This window comes from Nicotiana sylvestris, chromosome 6 (assembly GCF_000393655.2).
Source record: "Nicotiana sylvestris chromosome 6, ASM39365v2, whole genome shotgun sequence".
NCBI classification, from domain to species: domain Eukaryota; kingdom Viridiplantae; phylum Streptophyta; class Magnoliopsida; order Solanales; family Solanaceae; genus Nicotiana; species Nicotiana sylvestris.
Genome location: NC_091062.1, coordinates 92,093,341 through 92,109,971, shown reverse-complemented (window position 1 = coordinate 92,109,971; position 16,631 = coordinate 92,093,341).

Here is a 16,631-nt window from a genome sequence, read left to right as displayed (position 1 = left end):
TTATGCATACTATTATGAATAGCTAATTTGTTAGCTATGGTTTTTATGGAGATTCTTGAAGGATGATTTCTTGTTACGTTCATATAGATTTGTCGTAGTATTTTCTCTATTTGTTCAACTACGTTTATATTGGCTTTGTTGAAGAGCTCTCAATTGACTGTACCTATTTAGTGTGTATTACTTGGGAGAGAGTACATATTTATGTAGTTGTTGAACAACATCACTCCTAATGTATATGAAGGATCAATACAGAGGGTTTAAAGGTGGGATTAGGGATAACGAAACCATGGGTGCGATCCGAGTGAGCTGTACTTAATGCCAACTAGCGCAATTCGGGAGAATATGTCTAGTAAATTGGTAATTACTCGGGAGAGAGTTACGACAGTCAGAGCACTCATGATTGGCAGAGAATACTTAGGTGAATTTATTGAAAATGTAGCGGGAAGGATTCCGACAATAGAGGAAATCATTACTCTAGACCTTCTTAATCTTGTCTCTAACCCTTAGTATCTTTAGTTGTTAATTTACTATTTTAATTTATTAGTTAATTAGTTAAACACAAGAATCTTAATATTTATAAGTTAGGAATTGTTCAAGCTTGTTTTCTTCGTGATATTGAACAGCTGTAGCTAAGCCTTAGTTCTTTGTGGGATTCGACTCCGGACTTATAAACTGGATTATATTTGCAACGACCGTTTAGTCCTTTTTATAAGGCATAGTTGAGCGTGATCAAATTTTGGCGCCGTTGCCGGGAAACTAACGGTGTAGTTGTAGCTGTATATATTGCTAGGGTTCAAGTTTGAACTTTTATTTTGTTTTTTTTTTAATTATAACTGTTGATTTGAGAAACATGACATCCTGGAATTATGGGAATTTAGGTGTATATAATTCTACTATTGATCCTCATACATATCTTGAAGGAAACCACCCGTATCAAAATTATCAAAATATTCTCGAGAGTGAGTTATGTGTACAAACTCAATCTTATTTGTGGAATGTGTGTGATGTGTGTGGTGGTAAAAATGGTCACTTTCATGGTTGTTCTTATATTTCTTATCTTCCCCCAACCCTTTATTATGATGGTTCTACCTTTTCTTGTGAAGTTAACAGGAACAAAGAACCCAGGGATGCAGACCTGTAGGAGATCAAGGATATGTTAAAGAGCCTTCTGGAATAAAATAATGAGAAACATTTGTAGATAGAAAGGCAAGAGGAAACTATTCGCAACTTGGAAGCTCAAGTAAGTCAAGTAGTTGAAGTTTTTAATGCACAACAAGACAATTTTGGGGATAGGAGGCAAGAAGAGCGTGAATATGATATGCTAATTGAGGAGGTTAGAGTAGAATATCAACAACCTAGCCAACTACAATTTGAGGATGTCGATGTTGTAGAAGTGAGACTAGAGTCAGCCAAGGACATTGCGGATATAAATTTTGTTGACTCTACTATCATTGATGTTGAGGATGCTGAAAGTCCTAAAGTTCATGAGTGTGAGCGCATTGGTCCACACTCCAAACATTTTTCTACATTGTGCTTGGATGATGATATGTAAATAGAGTCATCCGAGCCGATTAAGAAGTCAAGGAATGAGGAACAAGGTGCCTACATTATGGAATTTTTCGTGCCAGAAAGATAGGACTACATACCTCATCTAAAATCCAAGAAGTGTATAATAGTACAAGGGTTACATGGGCCAATTAGATTTGTTCCTCCACCCCTGGATCATAGCCGAAAACGTGATGCCAAATTGGGGGTTCAATTCATAAGCTCGAGGTGGAGGCAAAAAGTGATTCGCGTCGTGCTGTGACATTAAATCAAGCGCTTGTTGGGAGGCAACTATTGGAAGGATGCAACAACAAACTAGATGGTTGGAACTAAGTGTAGGTACCCGCACGAAGGACCAAGCCTGGAAGAAGTCTGAGTACCCCATGAGCTGCTAGTGCTTCAGCCTTTGGCCTACCAGGAAGTTTCTTTTACCCTCTTATTAGTATGGTGTGCATTGGGGACAATGCACAATTTTAAGTGTAGGGTGAGGAGTTTGTCTGGATGACTTTCTATGCTATTTTAGTTGTATTAGTTTAATTAAATATTTTTTAGAAAAACAAAAATAATTGGACTTTTCCCGAGGATGGATATCCTAGACAACTTTCTTGACGGATTTAAGTCTAAAGAAAAAGGGACAAAAAGATTTTCTTTGTAGGTAGTGTAGTAATTCCCCCTTGATTTTTCTTTGTGTTGCGGTTCTCTCCCAAGGGTTTTGTTTGAACTAGGTGTAGTTAGTTTTATTTTTTTTTAGGAATAGGAGCCATTTTGTTGTGTTTTGAATTGAAACAATATCTCTTGACTTTGTTATGACTTGTGAATAGTGAGTACTTTTGCTGTGATGCTTAGGCTCATTTTTTGACTCTTGTAGAAGTATCTTAAATTGTATGATCTTAGTTTTGCTTAACTGCTTTGACAAGAGTGTCTTGATGAGTCCAATCCTGAGTGAGTTATGTGTCATGTGTGTGTAAGGCTTTGTGTTATTGTGTGCATTGCATTTGATGTCTAGAACTTGCCCCGTGTCTTTGCATAGAGAAATGGTAGTTTTGTTCACTCTTGGAAGTGATATAGGCATTTCTTTGTTGAGCCATATATATATTTTACCCGCCTAATTGTTATGTATCCTAGTTAACCCCTTTGAGCCTGTAATCTTGTTTCTGTGGCAACCACATTATAAGTCTTACCCATTTGTTTGAATTAACCATCTATTTGAACCTTTTCACCTTTCATGAGCACTTGAATTGTTATGAACTTTGTAAAAGTTAAAGTGTGGGATGGTTGATTTGGCTTTTGAGTGGAACGAATGAAATAAGGAGAAAAGTGCACAATTTTGAAAAGGAAAGAGCCGCTTGAATTGGAAAAGAAAAAGAAAAGAAAGAAAAAATTAGTTGTATTGATGTCAAAAATATTCCTTGATAAGTGGTGGCTCTTGATATAAGTGTGCTTAAAGAAGAATGGAGTTAATATATAGTGATATGAAGGTGGAGTTATGGTTTGATATAAGTGTTGGGTTTTAAATCTTAAGTGTATGTATTAAAGTGCTTAGGGCTGTGTAGTCACTCTTATATCTAAATGTATCCTACCCATCCCGCAGCCTACATTACAACCAAATAAAATCCTACTTGATCCTAGACTAAATGAGTTCGATTAGTAGAGTAGTACACTATGGGAAAGCCTATGGTTCGTCTTTTGTTATTTCTAAGAGTGAGTGAATTCTTACTATCTTGAGTTACTAAGTATTCTTAAATTTTATTGTGTGGAACTACTCTCGTTTGTTGTGTGAGGGCACTTGATTCATGAAAGAAAGGTAATGTCAGTGACTTCTACGTTAGAGTAAGTGGGTGAGTTATGAATAATGTATGGTACTTGTGAGTCAGATCTTGAGGTGAAGATGTTACACTTTGTGCTTAGTCTATATTAAATATTCATGGTGTGATGCGTTAGGCGAATTGTTTAAAAAGGTCATGTCTATATAAAGTCTAATTTGATTGCTCGAGGGCGAGCAATGGTTTAAGTGTGAGGTGTTGATGATCGACTATAATTACGTATTTTTGTCGATTATTACAGTCCAAATCACTATACGTCAGTTGAGTTTGCGCTTTAATCGCTAGTGTTTTACACTAATTGTGTGTTTTCTGCCTTGTAAGGGTGATTTCGAGCTATGTAGATGTTATGGAATGAATTCAAGTGATTTGGAGCTTCGAAGTCTGAGTAAAAGCCCAAGGAATTAAGCCATGATCGTGTTCGGGGATCAACGAATGATAGTTAAGAATGAAACGAAGAATTGAGTGGGCATACGGTGCATTGTTTAGTAAAATGCACATAACCTTTATACACGGTGAAATCTGGGAGACTGATTTCTCCTCGACTGAACACTTTGAAGGGTGATCCCGGGATATCGGGCCGATCACTTTCTGCAAGATCGAGCAGCACTCCGCCAAGGATAATGTCGGACAAAGCCTCGGCGAATGTAGGTATCTCTCAAAGAATGCACCCGGGGTCGATCAGGATTATTCAAGCAGCTCGGTATCGGCCCACGCACACATCGCGGAGTTAGTCGGTTGTCCCATCCTATTTCCTGCATCACGCAACGTATCTTGTACTAAGATTGGACTCCCCCCCCTTTTTCTATAAAAGGGGAGTCACTAACATCCTGTAAAGACAGAGCTCCAACTATTTTACAAAAGTGCAATAATATCTTCTCTCTCTCCTTCTCCTCTCTAATTCGCTTGTCCTCACTAGCTCGAAGTCATTTAGCTTTGCTATCTTCTTGTCTATTCTTTGTTTGTCACGTGATATTGACCCGAAGTCATCTCGAGATTCATCGCTTTCTTACTTGTTCTTCGTCATATAGCTTAGTATTTGCCATAAAGCGCCTTGTTTAATTATATCTTCAACTATTATCCCATCCTCGACTATCCACGATAGATCAAGCTCGATCCCGACGTCGACCCCGAGGTCCTTCATCGATCAGACCTATGTCCGGGCAGCAGGCCCTACGGTTCGATTTTCATCCCGTTTTAGCTTGTATTTAATCTTTAAACTCCATATTATTAGCATCAACTGCTCTAAAAACTAGCTCGGGGATAGATCACGTATTTTTAGAATCTCATTTACAAATTTAATTGTTGTTACCATTTTCACGATAAACAATTTGGCACCCACCGTGGGGATAAAAATAATAGTGATTATCTTCTTGCTAGTTTCATTGCACAAACGCACATTATCTTTCACACTTTTTCTTGTCCAAGATCCTTAGATTTCAGGACAAAATGTCTGGCTCGGTAAACGGAGTCGAGAACGACAACCTCGAGAATCACGGGGAAAATGGCATGGCTGTCTCGGTTGCCGGAGTACCACTACAGAATCCAAATAACGCGCTCGGACCGATTCTAGTGGATGCGGACTCACAGAACACACAACAAGTTGACGAAACTTCTCACACCAACAGGAGCATACGACACAACGACCAACAAGAAGCTCAAAAAACCCCGGCCTGGGAAGAACAGGAAGTTAGTCTTCAAGTTATTTTTGAAATGTTGCAGGAACAGCAGCTGGCCATTGCTCAGTTGCAAAGCCATCCGAGAACTCCCAGCACAGCAGTACCAGAGGTAGCTCCCCCGGCCGAGCAAGTACCCGAAAGATCAAGCAATAATGGGTCAGCAGCTGACCCCGCCATAGTGAAGATGCTCGAGGACCTCACCAAAAGGATCGAGTCAGGTGAGAAGATGATTGTAGCCAATGATAAAAAGGTCGATACCTACAAATGTAGGGTGGATCAAATCCTGGGAGCACCCTCGGTCTTGAAAGGTTTGGATTCGAAGAAGTTCATATAGAGGTCGTTCCCAGAGGAAGCGTCCCTAAAGCTCATTCCTAAAAAGTTTAGAATCCCAGAACTCCCAAAATAAAATGGTACCACTGACATCAACGAACACGTTACTGCCTATACCTGCACAGTAAAAGGTAACGATATAAAAAATGACGATATCGAGTTCGTGTTGCTGAAAAAATTCAGAGAAACACTTTCGAAGGGGGATATGATGTGGTATCACAACTTGGCTCCCAACTCCACAGATTCATTCGCCATGTTGGCAGACTTCTTCGTAAAAACACATGTTGGAGCCATCAAAGTAGCAACAAGGAAGTCTGATGTTTTCAAATTTAAGCAGAGAGAGAACAAGATGCTGCGGGAATTTGTGTCTCGCTTTCCAGACGGAACGGATGGAGCTGCCGCCAGTCTCCGATGACTGGGCAGTACAGGCCTTCACCCAAGGCCTGAACAAATGAAGCTCGGTGGCCTCGAAACAGCTGAAGTAGAACCTGATCAAATATCCGGTCGTGACCTAGTCGGACATCCACAACCAGTACCAGTCGAAGATTAGGGCTGAGGATGACCAACTGGGAGCCCCTTCGGGCTCAGTATAATCAAACAGACTCCTGGTAAAGGAGTTGAAACCAAATAAAGAAAGGTATCAACCGTACCTCGAAGACAGAAGGAACGCCCCAAGGCGCAACCTACCTCACGACGATTGAAGGATGGATTGAGGACAGGACCCTCGAGGGCTCGCCAACAGAACCAGGTTTGATCGAAACATAACGCCAACAAATGCGCCCCACTTATTGGAATACAACTTCTGCGTCGACGTTTTAGACATCGTGTTTGCCATCAGCAAGATCAGAAACGCCAAGTGGCCCCAACCAGTACAGCCAGACCCTTCACAGAGAAATTACAACTTAGTATGCGAATTCCACAACACGCACGGTCATAGGACCGTGGATTGCCATCAGCTACTGGAGGAAGTGGATCAATTGCTCAACAAAGGGCACCTCCGGGAATTCCTCAGCGATCGGGCCAAAAATTAATTCCGAGAGAGGGAAGCAACCAAGAAAAACGAGGCAAACGAGCCACAACACGTCATCCACATGATCATAGGGGGCGTCGATGCCCCGCAGGAACCCGTAATGAGAAGGACAAAAATATCCATCACCAGAGAAAAATGGACTCGAGGATATATCCCCGAAGACGCCCTCACGTTCAGCGAAGAGGATATCGAGGCGCTGTCTCAACCCCACAACGACGCCCTGGTAATCTCTTCTCTTGTAAATTCTTTTCAGATAAAATGTGTACTCGTAGATCCAGGTAGCTTGGCCAATATCATCAGGTCGAGGGTGATAGAACAACTCGGGCTGCTCGAACAAATCGTGCCTGCCACTCGGGTTTTGAGGATTCAACATGGCAAGCAAAGCGATGAAAGGAGAAATAGTCCTTCCGGTTACCATGGTCGGCACAACCAAAGATACCAAATTCCATGTCATCGAGGGAGATATGAGGTATAATGCCTTATTTGGACGACCTTGGATACACTACATGAGAGCAGTACCATCCACCTTCCACCAGGCGATAAAATTCCCGACAAAGGATGGGGTCAACACCGTCTACGGGGAATAACACGCAGCAAGGGAAATGTTTGTTATACATGACGCAGTACAAACGCTCATACCTCCACCCCCCGAATGAAACAACAAGCAAACCAGATCTCGCCCCTGATCGAACTTGACAAAACAGAGTAAAGATATACGCCGCATCTACGCCCTCGGACAGTTATAATAGATCGATCCCAAGGCATCACCGGCATACCTCATTTACAAGGTACAACCATTCTTTTTATTATTATTATTATTCGAAATTAACATTCGTGCAGGCACCCGATCAGAGCTGTCGGGACGATAGTGCTATTGCAAGACCTCGAGGCCCTAAAGGCGCACCCGCTGCACTCTTTTCCTTAGACCAATTTTTTATCCCAGAAGAAGGGTTTTTACTGGCAAGGTTTTTAACGAGGCAACGTATGTAAGACGCTTAAGCGGAAACTCTGCAAAAATATTCAAGACTATCCCAACGGCCGACTTTTGAATAGGCGAGGGGCATTCCCTCCAGAAAACTGCCCGCTCGAAGGAGTTTTGAAAAATGCCAAATGAGGTTTCCTGTGGGGAAAACGATGTGTTGGACCAGACGACCGATATAGTCAGGCCCCATCGGCAAAAACATGTACTATTGTATCGAGTAATCAAAAAATGCCCTTTGTCAAAAAAGAAAAGGGGAAGGGAAATACTTCTCCATATAGGGTAACAAATCCTTTCGCCAGAAATGCCCCGAAGAACTCGGGAAAGGATGCCAGCAGTTCAAACGCCCCTAATGGCCTCCGGCTCGAGGCTCTAAAATTTCAAAAAAATTCAGGTAAGACAAACCTCCAAGCGATCGGCTTTGACCCGATATAGGTCAACTCATCACAACAAATTATATTACGACGGTGGATCGAAGGATATCTTCCAGCACCCCATTCTCCGAGCAAGGAAATCACAGTGTATTCCTGGCACGGACCCTTTCGCCAGATGCATCCCGAGATACTCGGAGACTTAGCATCAGTAATTCAGCACCCGCATGACCCCATGGTCGGAACTTCGGGCTTATAAAGCCCCTACAAGGCAACTCCGGGCTCATGAAAAGCAGTCTTCACGCTTAAACAAGTTCAATGACTCGAAGACTATCGTTCATCGCCAATCGCCATGCACTGGAACCAAAAACTGTAAGACCCCTAGCGGGCAAACTAGGCGTGACCAAGTCTACTCTACATCGAAACAAAAACTGTAAGACCTCAACAGGCATGACAAATTGTATGACCTCAACAGGCATGAAAATTTCGAAGTTTAGGCTATACGTCGCATTTGTAAGAATCTCGAAAGGGCATACCCTCGGTGTAGACGCCTGAACTGTCACTTAGAAGCAAAAATGGCTACGGCCAAATACATATGACTACGGTCAAAACGGCAGATCTAGCCAAACTAACACGACTCAAGGACACCCGACTGTCGTTAAACAAAAATCGTAGGCCACTACTTCGAATATACTTCGGAAAGAACCGGTTAAAATAGGCTTCCCTCAACAGGCAAAAACGAGCTTCGACTATGTCATTTCCAAAATCAAAAGGCTTTGACCTACTCAGCCTCTGAGTTATGATCCTTCCGAGGTGCTCAAATATCGCCGATAATGACTTGAAATTGAGGTTCTCCAGAACCGACGACGGGTCAAGCAAAAATCTTTCAAAAGACCTTAACGAGCGGAAAACAAAGCCTACGGGCTAAAACAACATAAGAACCATTGTCGCCAGCTAAGCAAGCCTCCGGGCCACATATTAAAAGGTTTCTATGACCAAACAGCATAAGAGCCATTGTCGCCAGCTAAAATATTGACAACTTGAGGATTAAAATAAGGTTGAATCGTAACACAATTCGGAGACCGGATCCAAAATAGTTAACTAAGAAAGCCTCCGAGCCACATATTAAAAGGTCTCTATGACCAAATAGCGTAAGAGCCATTGTCACCAACTAAAAAATTGACAAATTGAGGATTAAAATGAGCTTGAATGGCAACCCGATTCGGAGACCAGATCCAAAACAATTAACTATGCAAGCCTCTAGGCCGCATATGGAAAGGCCATCACCATCCGCCCATGCAGGCGGAAGAGAACTTAAGGGTCAATTAAAGCTTGAATCGCAATGCGACTCGGAGATTGGACCTGAAATGGCTAAAATTACAATATGCCTAAGGGCACGGCACAAATGCCGCCATCGCCAGTCGAGTGAGCCTCCGGGCCACCCACCTATTAGGTTGCTTTGACCCGAAGCACGAAAGGCCATCGACATCCGCCCATACAGGCAGGAAAGAGCTAAAGGGTCAATTAAAGCTCGAATCGCAACGCGACTCGGAGACAAGACCCAAAATAGCAAAAACAATATGCCTAAGGGCACGACATAAATGCCGCCATCGCCAGCTGAGTGAGCCTCTGGGCCACCCACCTGTAAGGTTGCTTCGACCCGAAGCACGAAAGGCCATCGCCATCCGCCCATGCAGGTAGGAAAGAGCTAAAAGGTCAATTGAAGCTTGAATCGCAACGCGACTCGGAGACTAGACCCGAAATAGCTAAACTACAATATGCCTAAGGCACGGCATAAATGCCGCCATCGCCAACCGAGTGAACCTCTGGGCCACCCACCTGTAAGGTTGCTTCGACCCAAAGCACAAAAGGCCGTCGCCATCCGCCCATACAGGGCAAGAAAGATCTTAAGGGTCAATTGAAGCTCAAATCGCAACGCAACTCAGAGACTGGACCCAAAACGGCTAAACTACAATATGCCTAAGAGCACGACATAAATGCCACCATCGCCAGCTCAGATAAATGCAAAACTCAAAGGTAAATTAAGCTTGAGTCGGGTCCCGACTCGAAGACTGAACCCTAGGATGGTTAAAACGCGCAAGCCTAAGGGCAAATCGGGATCAAATCGACCCAATTTGAAACTCGAACGAGCAGAAATATAGAAGATACAAGTTGCGGGGTTTCCTCTCTTATTGCTACATATTGACGATGAAGCGCAACCTCAGCCTGCGTCATATAAATAAAGCTATGTATATACACAACAAAGAAGGCAGGGAATGATCATTCCGCTTTTTTCCGGTAGTTGTAGCCCGGCGGTCTCTTCCTCATCGTCCTTCACATCGGACAGTAGGAACTTGGCATCGTACCCCTCTCCTCTGGCTTGCTCGATCTCTCCTGAGAGATCAAAGCCCCTGGTGTGAATCTCCTCAAGGATTTCCCTCCAGGATCTACACCTCACATACTCCTTGCCATTATCGACATGATCGAGGGTCTTCTGCAATTCAGCTTTAACAACGGCAACACTCCTCGAATAATCTGTCATTTTCTATCTCCGCCCTGGTGTTATTCATCACCACCTCGGCCAAGACATACACCACCTCGGCTTTTGACCTTGAAAGCTCGGACGAGAGTATCATGATCATCTTCGCCCAAGTAGAATCATTCGTACGGGAAACCAAAATTTGTGCCTCGAGAGCGGAAGCCCCGGCCTGAGTCCCCTCTTTGGCCTTAGAATAGGCATTCACATGCACCTGCGGCTCGATAAATTCACATTTGGTTTTTCCAAACTCGCCTCAGAGCTGTTCCAGCTCATCCATCTTGTCCTTTAGTTGAAACAGCCAAATACCCGAAGGCAAAAAGTGAAGACAATCACCATCTGCCCACACGGGCAAGAAAGAACAAATTGCAAGCAAGCTCAGCTAAAGGTCTGACTCAAAGACCGAGCCTAAAAAAGCTAGGCAACACGTAGAATTCTCAATACCTGATTACAGCAAAGATCGTGCTTGAAAGTCCTCGGACCTGCCTAAACGATTTCGAACCCACAAAGATCCCGCCAAAATGCGGAAGCCAGCCCGCCGGATCAAAGGCAACACTGGTAGAGATACAAAGGAGGTAAAACTTCAAGATTTCTCTCATTTTTTATATATATGTGAAAGGTGCACTCTCCATCTGCAAGCATGCTCTATAAATAGCAAAATACAAAGTGGCAAAATCTACGCTCCACCCCTAAAGGGTTACGGCCTACCAGCCCCAACCTCGTTCTTCGTGGCATCGGCAATAAAACTGGGTATCACGCCCGACTACCTTCACTCAAGCAAATCCTTCTAGAAGTACGGAACCCCGGGCATGGGTCTCTTCAAACGCATGTCCCGAATATATACGATGAACGTGTTCCTCGAAAGCCCGCTCCAATTCGGCTCAATTATCAGCAACAAGTCGCCACTCCTTCATCATCCTAGGTCCAAGCTCAGTACTATGCCAGTCCAGGCACCATTTATTCCCAATCCATACTTTTGAGAAATCAAGCTACAACTTCACAATTATATCCATTTAGATCAAAGCTCAAAGCCTGCATTTTGGTACTTCAGGGCCCCCTAAAGTATGGCCCCTTGACGGAGCAGCTCAAAGACTCGAGATACGGAGGGATCGTGCTGAAACCTACCATAAAATGAAGCCGACAAACCTACTCGACGACCGAACATCATCCTGATTGCTCAACCTTTGTTGGCCAAAGGAACTGTCGCTCTGGAACTAAACACTTCGAAAACACCAGGCTCGAATGATGCACTCTCCTCAGAAGCTCGAGCCCCTCTTGCCCTGATAAAAGCTCCTTCATGATTACGAAGCTCGCTTCTCATCTACCGATGTGCCCGGTCTTTGCCATCCCCCAAATAAACAGCTGCTAAGGGCATGACCCGCCAATATCATAACATCAGTGAACCCCGAGGACCCCTGAAAAGAATAAGCAACCTTACGACTGCATACGAAAAGGGCCGGAATGACTCAACGCCAATCAAAGACACCGATCATCAGCACCGCCTCCGGTTTCGAGGTAATGATCAACCCCGAAGACCTCCGCCATAGCAAAGCAGCACCCCAGCAGACCAACAATGCCTTTACCAAATTGGCGTTCAGCCTCAAGAAGCCTCCGCCAAAGAAGGCTAGTTTACAAAGAAATAGGCGTCCCTAACAAACGCTAGGGCAAAACAGATTCCGGGAAATGACCAGGGCAGCCCGAGACACGGCCAAGCCTCCATTCAGAGATTACTTCCAAGAAGTCATCGGTGTCTCGAGATCCCGAGTCCTCAGGAAAGCCTCTTCTCAAAGGCCATTATGGGGCCTGAAGATGTTATCCATGCCTTCACGAAGGAAAAGGGTCCCGCCGACCCAAGGTTATTGGCCAAATTCAGGTCCGGTTCGAGAAATCACAAAAGACCCCATGAGAAGTCGTTTCGTCAAAGACCGGAGAAAATACTCAAAGCCAATCTCATAGGCGATGAAACAGGATCATGCACTCGAAGCCTCCAAAAATATAAAGAAATACAGCAAGTATTGAAGGAAGAAATCAAGAAAATATCTTTGTATTTATACAAGTGGTTGCTTACAACGACTCTTGAGGGGTCCTTACATATAGTTACATTACATATGATTACAAAAGCTCATAGAGAATCCTTACACAAAAGTGAAGAAGTACAAGTGATACGCATATAGCATGAGCCTAAAGATCTAGCCTATTCATGCTACGTCTCCGTCATCATCCTCTCAGGTATATGGGCTCAAAGATAATATCTTCCAAAAGGCCGACCCCCTCGAGGACCGCATCCCAAGCATCCCGGAATGGCATCTTCAAAAGGAAAGCATGGGAGAAGAGCAAAATGATGAAGGAAAAGCCGGAAGAACGCGAGAAGTGGCTGGGTGAAAAATTTGGCTAGTACGAGCTCTGCCAGTACTACCGTTTTGAAGCCACTTCTTAAGACGTTTCCTCGGCCCGGAAGGCAATAGCCAGCAAAGACTGCCGACACACTCGTTGGAATCCAAAAGGGGTGTAACACGCTGAACCGAGGGAGGAGGGTGAGCAGCGGTGTATAATCCCCCTCTTGAGCAGCGGTGCATAATCCAAAGTACCCTCAGGGATGGAGGAAATCGACCCTCTACCTCATCACCCCGTGCCAACGATAGCAACAACAACAATAACGACATCATAGTGGCACAACTTTGCCCTATCGAAAGAGAACAAAGGGTTGGGCCACGATACACACAGCACAATATCTTGAGGCCACAGGCTCCAGACACGACAAGATGGCAGAAATTCAAGATAGCGGGAAAGGAAGGAAAGATGGATACCAAAGGAAATTTGGATAAAAGGCCAACCATTAAAAGCCCCATTTATAGGGAGATCGAAGTAATCGATGGCGCTATTACCACCCTCAGAAGGCGTAATAGCAGGTGCAATTAATGCGTCCATAGAAGTTGAACCGATATCAACAAAAGATCGAAGAATCATAATATTTCGGGTAATCCTAGAAAATCGGGAAGGCAGAATGCCTTGACACCAGTACAAAAGAGGGGGGACTACACCGTTAGTGCGATGTCATTATGGGGACCGAGAAATGGGGTGTAAAAATCATTTCTTATCACTTCCCTCTAAGAAACGCGGAGACTATCTGTACACGGTGAAATTTGGGAGACTGATTTCTCCTCGATTGAACACTTCGAAGGGTGATCCCGGGAGCCCGGTATCTCTGACCGGTCACTTCTTGCAAGATCGAGCGACACTCCGCCAAGGATAATGTCGGCCGAAGCCTCAGTGAATGTAGGTATCTCTTAAAGAATGCACCCTGGGTTGATCAAGATTATTCAAGCAGCTCGGTATCGACCCACGCACACATCGCGGAGTTAGTCGGTTGTCCCATCCTATTTCCTGCATCACGCAATGTATCTTGTACTAAGAATGGACTTCCCCCTTTTTCTATAAAAGGGGAGTCACTAACACCCTGTAAAGGCAAAGCTCTAACTATTCTACAAAAGTGCAATAATATCTTCTCTCTCTCCTTCTCCTCTCTGATTCGCTTGTCCTCACTGGCTCGAAGTCATTTAGCTTTGCTATCTTCTTGTCTATTCTTTGTTTGTCACGTGATATTGACCCGAAGTAGCCTCGAGATTCATCGCTTTCTTACTTGTTCTTCGTCATATAGCTTAGTATTGGCCATAAAGAGCCTTGTTTAATTATATCTTCAACTGTTATCCCATCCCCGTCTATCCCCGATAGCTCAAGCTCAAGCTCGACGTCGACCCCGAAATCCTTCATCGATCAGACCTATGTCCGGGCAGCAGGCCCTGCGGTTCAATTATCATTCCGTTTTAGCTTGTATTTAATCTTTAAACTCTATATTATTAGCATCAACAAAACTAACTCGGGGATAGATCACGTATTTTTAGAATCCCATTTACAAATTTAATTGTTGTTACCATTTTCATGGTAAATAACCTTTTTCTCAGAACTCTGTTTTGGTTCCACAATATATTGTTGGAATGCTATTTGAAAGGGATAGAACTTTGCATTTTTGCGAATTCCCATTACTGCACCGCATCGTGCGGTGCGGCGCACCTGTGGAAATTTCCTGCAGCCTGCCAGAATCGAACTTTTCCACAAGAACACTGCATGGCGCGTCACCTCACGCGGCGCGCCTGTGCAAATTTTACAGAGCCAGAGTCCAATTTCGCGAAGGAAAAGGTTTTTCGTTTGGGCTCGGTCCTATTTGGTATAAATACATGTAAAAACACTATTTTGAGGATGAGGACATACCTTTGACACATTTTAGACCTAGGGAGAGCACGGAGCCACCGTGGAGACCGGAGATTCAACCTATGGAGGCAAGAACACACTAGGAGCAAGACGGAGAATTCTTCTATGAGTTTTTCACTTCCTTATGCCTATTTTCATTATTGGTTATTAATTATAGTATTGTAGTTATGTATACTATTATGAATAGCTAATTTGTTAGCTATGGTTTTGATGGAACCTCTTGAAGGATGATTTTCCTATTACGTAATATAGATTCGCCGTAGTATTTTTTCTATTTGTTCAAGTACGTTTATATAGTGGTTGGTTGAAGAGCTCTCAATTGACTGTGCCTATTTAGTGTGTATTACTCGGAAGAGAGTGCATATTTAGGTAGTTGTTGAACAACATCACTCCTAACGTATATGAGGGATCAATACGGAGAGTCTAAAGGTGGGATTAGGGATAACAAAACCTTGGGTGCGATCCGAATGAGCCGTACTTAATGCCAGCTAGCCTAATTTGGGAGAATATGTCTAGTAAATTGTGAAAATTACTCGGGAGAGAGTTACGATAGTCAGAGCGCTCATGATCGGTAGAGAATACTTAGGCGAATTTATAGAAAACATAGCGGGAAGGATTCCGACAATAGGGGAAATCATAACTCCAGACCTCCTTAATCTTGTCTCTAACCCTTAGTATCTTTAGTTGTTAATTTAGTATTTTAATTTGTTAGTTAATTAGTTAAACACAAGAATCTTAATATCTATAAGTTAGGAATTGTTCAAGCTTGTCTTCTTGGTGATATTGAACAGTTGTAGCTAATCCTTAGTTCTTTGTGGGATTCGACTCCAGACTTGTAAACTGGATTATACTTGCAACGATCGCTTAATCCTTTTTGCAAGGCATAGTTGGGCGTGATCACAACATTTATGCATTTGATGCACAGTGTATTTCAGCCATATCTTGACTCGTTCATCATTGCCTTTATTGATGACATTTTTGTGTACTCTCGGAGTTGGGAAGATCACGAGCAACACTTGAGGATAGTGCTTCAGACCTTGAGAGAAAAGAAATTATATGCGAAGTTCTCAAAATGTGAGTTCTGGTTGGATTCTGTGGCATTCTTGGGTAACGTGGTATCGAGTGAAGGGATCAAGGTGGATCCAAAGAAAATGGAAGCAGTGCAGAGTTGGACCAGACCATCATCAGATACAGAAATCCATAGTTTTCTTGGTTTTGCGGGTTATTACCGTCGATTTGTTAAGGGATTCTCATCTATTGTATCACCTATGACTAGGCTGACCCAGAAGGGTACTCCGTTCAGGTGGACGGAAGAGTGTGAGGAGAGCTTTCAAAAGCTCAAGACAGATTTGACTACAGCCCCAATATTGATATTGCCTATAGGTTCGGGGTCTTATACAATCTATTGTGATGCATCGCGAGTTGGCCTCGGCGCGATGTTGATATAGGATCGTAGGGTTATTGCCTATGCATCCAGACAGTTGAAAATGCATGAAAAGAACTATCTTGTCCACGACCTTGAGTTAATTGCTATTGTTCATGCCTTGAAGATTTGGAGGTACTATTTGTACGGTGTCCCTTGTGCGATCTACACTGATCACCAGCGTTTGCAACATCTGTTCAAGCAGAAGGATCTTAATTTGCATCAGAGGAGGTGGTTAGAGCTGCTTAAGGATTATGATATCACTATTTTGTACCACCGGGGGGTGGCCGATGCTTTGAGACGTCGGGCAGAGAGTTTGGGGAGTTTGTCTTATCTACCAGCAGTAGAGAGGCTCATGGCGATGGATGTTCAGGCCTTAGTCAACCAATTTGTGAGATTGGATATTTTTGAGCCTAGTCGAGTATTGGCTTGTGTAGTCTCTCGGTCTTCTCTTTATGATCGTATTAGAGAGCGCCAGTATGATGATCCTCATTTGCTTGTCCTCAAGGACAAGGTTCTGCATGATGATGCCAAAGATGTGACCATTGGTAACGATGGGGTATTGAGAATGCAGGGCCAGATATGTGTGCCCAATGTCGATAAGCTTCAGGAGTTGATTCTAGATGAGGCCCACAGTTCGCGATATTCC